The following is an 8,125-nucleotide window of genomic DNA, read 5'->3' as shown; positions in this document are numbered from 1 at the left end:
CCACGTTGTGCCAATCAGTATGGTTATACCTGGCGGTTGCTTAGCCTTTCCTCCCACCACGCCTGGCTGTTATGACCTGCTTCTTCCCCTCCTGTAGTGAGTTCTTCCCCCTTTAAGTGTTCTGCCTGCTTCCTTTGGAAGGTCTGTCAAACAGCTGCTAGGCTGCTTCCAGGCACACCCACAACTCCACAGGTGTCCATAATCAGGTAATTTGTCCTCTCAGAGTCCACAGTGGATCAAAACAACACAACAATAAAACCATGCAATAAAACAAGAGAAATCATGCACATATGTACATCATCACACTATCAAAATAAAACAAATCTCCACTGTGTGACAATTTCATGACATTATTTGTAGTTTCCAACTGTCTGTCTTTGTTTGGGTAACGATATGAGGAGACCTTCAAAGCTTTAATTTAGTGAAACAAATGCTGTCTAGATGAGGACAGGGCTGAGCATCAGGCTTTAAGGGCCGCTATGATTTTCTTGGTCTCTTTTTACTATAAAAAGGGTGAAATCTCTCGATATCCAATTATTTAACTGGGAGGAATAGTTGAATACTTTTTTCACATGACAGTATATATTTCTACTAAGATGTTTCTGGTAGCCTTTTTTTTCAAAATTTTTCTGCACTTTAATTTTGTCTAATATTCATATGAACTGAAATTCATGCCAATCTCACAGTTATTCATTCCTATTATATTAATTCCAACAAGTTTTTGTTATATTTCCATTACGTTGTCTAGTCTGCTTTCTGAACATCTGTTTTTGATACCAATAAATGATGAGTTTAAGATTGATCTATATCTATTATATTAGATATTGTCACGCTTTTCAGGTGTTTGGCCCACATGCAGAACACACACTCAGGAAGCAGGAAAACAGTTTAATGTGTTAATTTAGTATTATTATATTTTTAATAGTTATAATTATAACCCTCAACTAGATGACTTTGAACCTTATTTTTTACTCTCAAACTGCCTGTAGAAGAAGCAATCTAATTATTATTAATGGGCAGAACCAAACTGATTTGCACAGCAAATGTACATCATCTGCTACATTTCCCCTTATTTCAATTAAAAAACAAACAAATAATAATCATTTGGAATATTTGAAGATCGGCCCCAAAAATTATCAACTTCAGTTCTGATCTGTGTAATAGTGTGATATACATGTAAAATATTTGGAAAAGAGTAAAATGTATGGATTTGTCACTTTTCAATTATATTCAATGTTTTTAACACAAAAACCCAAAGTGCCTTTATTCATTTCCGGAGCCATTACAGTGATTAAGGCCTTTTAAAGTGGGTATAAAGTGTAGATTTCATGGCTCAGAACAGGGGAACCAGTGTTCAAGGCAGACAGACAGTACGATTATAAAAGTAAATGAAGGAAGCCAGGATTATCTGTAACGTTACTGGCACTGGACCTGCTAATTGCAATCAGTGCACCTGTTCTCACTTCTCTGTCACGATTTGTTTGGAGGTTTTTATGAGGACCCAAATGCAGAGGCTGACAGGCCAACTTAAAAATGTTAAACAAAAACAGGTAGCCAAAAATCCGACATAAAAATCAAACAAAAACCAGAACCATGGAGACATCAGGGGAAAACCATCAAGGAGCCAGGGGGAGAAAAGGTAAGACGAGGAACCAGCAAAGAGGGACTGCAGAGGGAATGTATTTATGGCTGACTAAACAAAGGTAGGACTAATGAGCTGATAGGGAGCAGGTGTGAGTAGAGCTGATGAGGAAGCCAAGGGAAAAGAACACAAGGGGGCAACAGAGGACAGACAGAAAAACCTAAGCAGCTTAAATGAATCCAGACACCAATAAAGCTAGAAAACAAGGAAAAACCTGGCTAAACTTGAAACTGAAAACTTAGAGAAAAACAACAGAACCAAGATGGTTACACTATGAAGAAGGTGAAGCCAAAGCCAATGTCGACGTGGTTCAGGAGTCCAAGCCAGAAGATCAGAGATCCAAAGAGGTAATGAAAAGAAATCCAGGTCAGTGTCAAGAAGCAGATCCAGGTTCGGTCAAAAGGCAAAATCCAGCAGGAGTCCAAAGACAGATCAGGCAAACAGATCAGAACAGGAACAGGCAGGCGCAGAGGCCGAACGGATCATGATCAGGCAATCAGAACACAATCAGGTATGCTAGACAACTGTTGCCAAAGGCTCGAATAATCTGGCACTGGTGACTTGTGAGAAGGCTGGTTAAATAAGCGAAGGCAGGTGGATCCGATGAGCAGTAATGAGAACTGGGCGGAGCTAGACAGGTGAATGAAATGAGCGACCAAGCCAGTCATCTGCACCAAGATCATGACAGTCGCACCGTAAAAGAATTTCCCAATTGTAATAGAATAATTTTCATCCTCAGCTTGACAGGTTAAAAACTGTAAATATTATATAAATTTGTGTTATTCCCAGATAAAACAGGTATCTTTTCAAGTCATTTATTAGTTTATTCTTGAATTGTTAATGTCAGTCCTAATTGACTTGTGCAACAAAAAGCATATTTTTCAAAATGCTCAAGATACAATAGCTAAAATTGACTCATTAAAATCCTCTCCCAAAATTAGACTTTTCAAAATTCTTCTAAACTAGCACAGAAGTCCAATAATGAAACACCATTATGGTTCAGAGATGTGGGGCCGTTCTTTCCAATGACACCCCACCAGGTGTCACTGTCATTTCCCACGAGGACGTTTAAGTCAGGGTGGGCAATAAGTTTAATATATTCGATGTATCTGAAGTTTTCCCATGCACCCTATTTAAAATGTCCTAATTGCAACCATTGAGAACAAATTCACATGATGACAATGAAACATGGCGACAGCAGGTGTTTCAGCTAAGCAAATTATGGCAGCATGGATTTCACGCTTTGAACAAAAGGCGCTAATTTGTAAGACGTGCTGCAAAAACTATTGCTGCAAAAGGTAGCAGTACAAATGTATTCCAGCACCTAAAAAGTCATCAGCTGCAGAATGAAAAATGTTGTAAACTCTGCATGTCAGCGTCTCCCTGCACACCAATAAAACATTCATTAAATCAGCTGTGAAGTTTGAAAAAGCGATCCCATATGAGAGAAACAGGAAGATATGGAGGAAAATCCCAGATGCTATTTTATTACATTGTTTCAAAGTTTTTAGATTCTCTAATATGGGTGATGTGATGATCAGAGGTTCTATAAACTTTGCAATGTTGTCAGTTTTACAACTTTTTGTGCTTCTTTAAAATTCCCAGCAGGTAAAGATCAATAGTTTGGAGATGTTCTGGTAATGTTCTCATTTTTGGACAATATTTCCACTTTTGTTTTTGTAATTTGAGGTCAATTTCTTTTTTCTTTTTTCATTCTGCATTTTTTATTATGCATAAAAGAGTGCTTATTTATTTTGCATTATTGAGTATTGCATGTTTTTGCTTTGTTTCGTGTTTGGTTGCTGGGATCTTGTTAAAGGTCTAATGCTGACACCCAAAGACATCATGTGGCAGAAAAGCAGTTGGGAAGATCATCAGTCTGCCCTCTGCTGTCTGTAGAGGATCTGTACTGTTCCTGATGCCTTAGGAAAACGCACTTAACCCACTCGAGGTCCAGTCCCACCCACTGACAGGCGCTTCAGGACAATAAAACCAAGGAAAGGATGAAGAAATGTTTCTTTTAAAATATTATTACTACACTTAATGGACAAAGCCATATACCTAATACAAATAGGCTATGCATTAGTATAAACAGTGCACACATGGGTGTTGTGTAATATTTTTTCTGTTTTATGTGTTCATCATGTCTTTGGGTTTTATTTATCTATTAGTCTTCTATGAACCTCATTGACTGCACTTTTTTAAAATGTATTTTTAGCCTACTTGGATAATATGAAGGGAATCTGATTCTGTAGACTATGTAACATATAGGGTGCTCCCAAAACATGGTGACTGCACCTAGCTATATGGATCAAATTTCAAATAGAAATCCAGTACATCTGAGAGAAAAACAAAAGCTGTGAATAAAAAATCAATGATCTTTTTATACAAACCAGAGTCAGCAAACTGAGCTGAGATGCAAGGCAAGGTAGACTAAATGCTGGTATGCTCATCTCAAGTGACAAAGACGATCTGGCAAAGAAACGCTGCAGAGGGAGAGGCTTAAATAGGTCAAACAAATGACAACAAGAGACAGGTGAGCAGTGTCAGGGACCGGTAAGGCTGATTTAAGGGGAATCCCAGGAAGTGAAGTAGTTAGAAATGATAACAGATATTAGGGCACCAAAATAAAACAGGAAGTTCAAAAATCAACTGAGCCTGACACAAAATGACAAAAAGAAAAAAAAGACTCTAATCAGTTGAGCTGCATGTGACATCGTTTGCACACAGTGGGCATCACATTTGAGTGTCTTGGCAAACACTCATCTCTTAGTGGCAAACGTAAGTGCAAGATCTAAATTTCTAACTTTGTTATTGCCCATTTTTTTCATTGCATTTACTTTTCAATAGATGCCTTCATGTCTCAGATTTGTTTTATTTGACAATTTGGAATAACAATAATTCAGAAATAAGAGAGGGAGGAACACGTGCAAAAAACTACCATATTTTCTGGAATATAGAGTGCTATAAGCTGCATCCACAAACTGAAAAGATCCATATATAAGCCACACCAGGCTATGAGCCACTGAGATCTACTGAACTCTACACAGTGTAATCTCCTTAGTGTGTTTCTCACAACACACTCCTTGACCGAACCGGATCCTCTCTTTGGATCAGAAAATTTCTTTATCATCACAAGTATCTGGAGCCATGAGGAGAATTTTATTGTTCTCAGTCTGCAGCTGCAAACAACTCTTGCTGACACTGTATGTACAATTACTAGGCCTAAGCTATCCCGCACACAAACTTAGTGCAGTCTTAAAGTTTACGCTTTCACAGTTCCTCAAAAAACTTTCTTGTGATATTTAGTGTTTTTTCTGCAGATTTTAAATCCTAAACATGTTAAACTGCATGTAAGGAGCTGCTTAATTCCAGTAAATTAACTTCTTATCAGAAATTATAATAAAGTCTGCAGGGACTTTCTGGCCTATCGAGGTCAGAGGTTTTGTTTTAAAAAAGAATCATTGCTATGTAGAATGATTTTTATCTAACAGCCCTCAAAGAAACCTCATTAGAGATGAGGCTGATGTGTTGAGCACCGAGATATAAATACAGCAGAGAGATGACAGATTAGATTGTAACTGTTCCTGTTTCGTTAGTTTCTTTTCACAGAGAAGCTCCAGTTCTTCTAAATGGAGTGGGCAGGACTCTGTTGTTTATTACAGTCCATGATTTTTAAAACATGGGCTGTGCTATTTATTGCGGAGTATGTGGGGAAAACCAAGTTTCTCTTTCACTTGCTACTGTTTGTTTCCATGGCTCTAATTTCAACAATAAGGCTTTTCCGGAAACAGCATGTTCAGGCAACCTGGGTTGAAAAGGCTTCAGAGAAAGAAAATGTATCTTCTGTTGCACATGAATCCACTGGCCTTCATTGTGATATTAGATGTTTTACAGAAACAGAAGGAACATTTTGTCTATTTCAAATCAATAGTCAAACTGGTAAGAAGAAAATAAAGTATAGAAATTAGGATGCAAACGCTGAATTTTTAAAACTGCAAATGTACATTGAAAAGATAATAACAGGCTATGTCACATTTTCCCCAAAAGATGTTCAACACTTGACTGATGCTTTTCTTGTTTATTGAATTCTTAACGTTGTCAACAATAATCCTTCAAACCAACCACCGTAAGAGCTTGTTCCACTTCGGGGGTGCAAGTCATTCAAATAAAGCTTATTATTATTAACTATCTTTCCTTCTTTTACTACGTTTCAATCTTGAACTCTTGTTCTCTGTATCTTGCAGTAGCCACCAACTAAATCCTAGGCAGTAGTTTCAAAATAAAAGTCCCTCAAAGCGAGGCAAAATGTAAAGCATTGTAAATTCATTAAAAAAATTTAAAAAATAAAAGCTTATAGCAATTTTTTGTAATATTTCTTTGTAGCAAAATTAGAAATTGGGTCATTTACAGCCTACTTCAAAGAGTTGAGACTTAATTATGAACAATTGTTTCCAAATATGCTCTTCTTGGCTTTCAGAAAACAAAAATGTGGGTGAGAATTAATCCAGGCTTTTAGTTTCTGAAATGATGCCTGAGACACAAGTTATACACTGTAAAGAAAGAAAGAAAAAAACATATTTCAGCAGCTCTTGTGTCCCACGTTGTTTTTAGCTCCACCTAGTGTCTATCTATATATATACCTGGTGTTTACATTATGTTATGTTTAAAACACATGAAGACAATTTAGTTTTAACCAGTGGTGGAATTTAACAAAGTACATTTGCATGATTACTGTACTTTAGTGCCTTTTTTTTGAGCATCTTTACTTTTCTTTAGTCATTCTTCAGGGGTACTTATAACTTTCTACTCCATTTCAACATGGCAGACAGCAGCCCTTAAGACTCAATCTGGACGTCACTGTTAGAGAGATTTAATGATGTTCCACAAACATGAGCAACTCAGGGCAGATATTATATGTAGTTTATAAATATATTAAGGTGTTAGTTGTTGCCATGTGACCTAGTTGTTTAGTAGGATGAGTCTCAAAGCAGAGTTATAGTTTCTTTGTGGTCATAGATTCAACCTTAAACCTATTTTCCATTGAGAAGGTGTGAGGAGAATCAACACTCTCCTGTTTTATTGTTTGTTTGTTTGTTTGTTTTTTATTAAATAAACAAATAATAAAATAGCTTTCCTTTTCGCACAAATATTTAATGGGTTAAGTTTTGTTCAATTATATTTTACAGCGGAAATTGGATTGTGATTCTGTATCCTAATGATGAGGGCTTCTTATTATGCTTACATTGAGTCTGAAAGCTAGACTGACTTAGCTAAGAACAGGTTTAACTGAAGATCACCTGTTCTGAATATCACAGCCTGATAACTTAAACTCAGAATAACTGCTAGCTATTCAGAATACGTTAAGCCAATTTTTGGGAGCCCTGCTGAAAGCTTAACAATCGAGTCTAAAGGACCGAGTCACAGGAAGAGTCGGTGTGAACTTAAAGACAGTAAAGTTAGCTGAATGTAGAGGTACCTGTTTATGCTCAGATAGCATCTGATCATTTTTTTCGCCATCATCAAACTACCAATAACTTCAGTATCACTTTTAGGAAAACAATTACCTATTCTACTTTGAAATAGCCTAAAAAACTAACTTTACCATGAAACTTCCTCACATCTCAAAAATCAGAAAACAGTAATGAGTGCAATATTAACAAAGTAAAGGTTTTTCTTATACACATCTTTACTTTAAATTAAAAGTATTTATACCAAAAATATTCCTTTTGATATGTTGACTTTTTGCTGCAGTTATTTTGGTTGATGTCATGGACTGATTTTTTTGCAAAGAAGATATAATGTATGCTGTCTATTTATTACTTGTTTCCTGGAAACCTTCATTCTAAATTGTCTTTTTCTGGGTCTTCTTCAGATCTTTTATAGTTAGCTGCCCACAGAAGTTCCTTCTTCAAACAGCATTCAGTCTGTTTCTCCTTTGTGAGACTTTGTCACAACTCAGTTCAATTCTATTCAGTTTATTTCTATAGTGATGTACAACACAAGTCATCTCAAGGCACTTTACAGTTCAACCAGATCATACAGTCAGATTGATTCAAAGTAAGGCAATAGTTACTTTTACTAGAAACTAGTTACTTTTATTGAGGAATAACTCAGTTACTAACTCAGTAACTTTTTGGGAGAAGTAACTAGTAACTATAACTAATCACTTTTTCAAAGTAATGTGCCCAACACTGGTTAAAGCAGCCAGCTGGCCCTCGATGAGTGGAGTTTAGGACCACTAGGAGGTATTTCAAACATCCACACCCAGCCCAGGCAGAAATAGAAATGAAAGGATGTTGAACAGGTTCGCTAAAAAATTGAGAAGCAACTAATTCAGATTTTATTGAAACTATTTTTCTAAACGTTGGCAGCATGTTGTGTTACATGGTGAAACTTTCTCAAACTACACTGACTCACTAACACATCTGTTTCCAGCCGCAGGGACAGGATGTGGCTGTAATACAAAAAGCATCATAATAA

This window comes from Cyprinodon tularosa, unplaced genomic scaffold (assembly GCF_016077235.1).
Source record: "Cyprinodon tularosa strain WSP-4 unplaced genomic scaffold, ASM1607723v1 ctg560, whole genome shotgun sequence".
Classification (NCBI taxonomy): Eukaryota; Metazoa; Chordata; class Actinopteri; order Cyprinodontiformes; family Cyprinodontidae; genus Cyprinodon; species Cyprinodon tularosa.
Note: the sequence above shows the minus strand (reverse complement) of the source record.